The sequence below is a fragment of the Palaemon carinicauda genome, chromosome 13 (genome assembly GCF_036898095.1).
Source record: "Palaemon carinicauda isolate YSFRI2023 chromosome 13, ASM3689809v2, whole genome shotgun sequence".
In the NCBI taxonomy this organism is placed as follows: domain Eukaryota; kingdom Metazoa; phylum Arthropoda; class Malacostraca; order Decapoda; family Palaemonidae; genus Palaemon; species Palaemon carinicauda.
This window is the reverse complement of record NC_090737.1, coordinates 130897228-130899727: the sequence shown is the minus strand read 5'-3', so window position 1 is coordinate 130899727 and position 2500 is coordinate 130897228. Positions and strand designations below refer to the sequence as shown.

Genomic DNA, 2500 nt, shown 5'->3' with positions numbered 1-2500 from the left:
TCTGGCGTTGTTTATTTATTCCAGTTTGTAATTTTTTTCTTTAAGATGCTCTGAGACAGGAAAGAATATATCTAGCCCGGTATTTTCATATGATCTATATTTCTTCGTATTTTGATTGTTGATTTTTTTTCCATGTCAAATTGATGATATTGCGTTGTTTATTTCTTCCTTTTTATATTTCTAGAAATTCTTCGAGCCAGACGACAGGATAAGTCTCCCTGGGTCTATTCATATGATTTATCTTTTATTATATTTTTACTGTTGATTGTATTTTCTCTGTTGTATTGATTATTTTTCTTATAATTCAGTAATGTGTCTTTTCATATGATTTTCAATTGTGTATTTTATGTATTTTATTCTAACTATATTTTGTTTGTTTAAGGTAATGACAAGTTAATCTGGTCACAGTTCTGAAATGAATAACACTTTATGGTGAGAAAATATAACATGAAATAATACATATTTGCGTTATATATTGTAAATTCCGGTTAAAATAGTTCGCTATGAATACGGTATTCCTAGAAGGTCTCTGGGGCTGTAGCCCCCAGTAAGTAAGCAGGTAGAGATATGGCTCCTAGGTTAGGTTAGGTACTAAACTAAATTCTTATCAAGGAGACACCAAAAACACTGGTAAAAACTATAGGCACCAAGGAAACACATAGAATAATTAATTTGTATATTAACAATATACTAACAAATAGAGAACTTCCCTTAAGTAAACATAAGCAACTTAAATAAACTATTAGAGGCTCTCAATAACTGCCCGAGGTCCTGAAGTAATTACAGCTAGATGCGAAGTAGTGGGTATAACACAATGTCTCCATTCAGTTCGGTAATCACCTGTAAATTTCGATAGGTCATCAATTAAAATTACCAAGAAGAACTAAAGGTTATGAAAATGGCCTATCATTCCTGGCTTACCAGTCAATTACACATTTAATCAATTTGACATAAAATGGCTATTGGCTAACCTAGAACTATCGAATAATGTTAACTGGACACTCCCTAAAGGATAAACAATTGCTAACATTAACCTGGATATATGCCAAGACACAAGACACTTAAATTTGGCTCATAGATGATTACATATATATTAAAGACCTGCAAGGCCTTACTTAAGAAATAACTTTCCTAAGCTGGAATTTACAAAGGGCTTGACTTGAGACCCACTCTCTAGTTGACCCTTACCTGTAATTAATTCCAGAGCGGCAAATGGCAATATTAAGAGGTTATGTTCTGGCTCTTGATCAAGCCTCTTGACACGACGAGGACGAGCGTTGTAGAACTTCATCAAATCACGGCACTTTGTTCAACATGGTAGGTCACTCCCAAGGATCAATCTACACCACGATCATGGCTGGTACATAGGGCTTTTAAAAGTAGGAGAAAATCTTATCCATCAAAGTCCTAGTGATAAAAGCACAAGGTTAAAATCTCCTACGAGAGTGTGGCTTCCGAGTCGGAGACAATTCGTTGCCAGACTGCTTCGGCTAACTAAGTCAGTCCCGAAGTAAACATTTTTTCCCGATAACAACGGGTAACAGGTTAAAGGGTCTATTTAAAAGTGGGTCAAGGGTAATTACATAAGGGAAAAGTAATTAATATAAATTAACCAATTTACATATCTTATGTCTTAACATATGAAAGACGTTAATAATATACTAAAATTTAATTTCTTTTAGGTACAGAACCTTAGGCTAGCTGGTGTTTTTCAGTCTGCCTCGACGAACTACAAAAAATTCTATATAGTTTATTCTGTTTACTGTAGCAATAAGGCTATCAACAATATGATTCAGGGTTGTGGTGGCCGATGCGGTAACGTCCCTAACTGGTGAACACCAGACTGGGGTTCGAGTAGCGCTCAAACTCGATAGTTTCTTTGGTCGCTGCAATCTCACCATCCTTGTGAGCTAAGAATGGGGCATTGGGGGAAGCCTATAGGTCTATCTGCTGGGTCATCAGCAATCATTGCCTGTCCCTCCTTGGTCCTAGCTTGGATGGAGAGGGGGCTTGGGTGCTGATCATATATATATATATATATATATATATATATATATATATATATATATATGGTTAGTCTTTAAAGCATTGGCCTGCTTGATAGGACAATGTCACAGTCCCTTGCCCGTTTTATGGACATTTCATATCTAGTTTCTTTTTATTGTTGATAAATTATACGTGATTGAAGTAGATAAAAAAACTATGGAAATATATTTCTCGGTCTTTTTGATATTTTGACAATTTAAAAAAGTCAATATATTTTATAAAGATAATTTTAATGAAATTCACATTCCTTACACATTTTATTAAAAATATAATTTCATTTTGCCCATAAAGAAGGAGTCGGTTTCAGATCTTATCTATGGATCCCATGAATTTATAATGGCAACTTAGGTCCAGGTGTTCCCGAATGAGCTTTAAGGAACTAATTAACTTAGACTTTACCCTGCAAATAATTTATTCCTAAGAGGAATAACATAATTCAACATACACACACACT

The 2500-nt window shown here is 34.5% G+C and overlaps 1 long non-coding RNA gene across 1 annotated transcript; it reads right to left on the bottom strand.

Annotated features, from left to right (window-relative positions):
- Positions 1 to 662: 662 nt before the first annotated feature.
- On the bottom strand, positions 663 to 1673 carry LOC137652085 (uncharacterized). Its single transcript, XR_011046174.1, has 2 exons — positions 1189 to 1673; positions 663 to 840 (listed from the first exon to the last, which is right to left on the bottom strand). It is a non-coding gene; the product is annotated as an uncharacterized lncRNA (long non-coding RNA).
- Between the last annotated feature and the right edge of the window lie 827 nt (positions 1674 to 2500).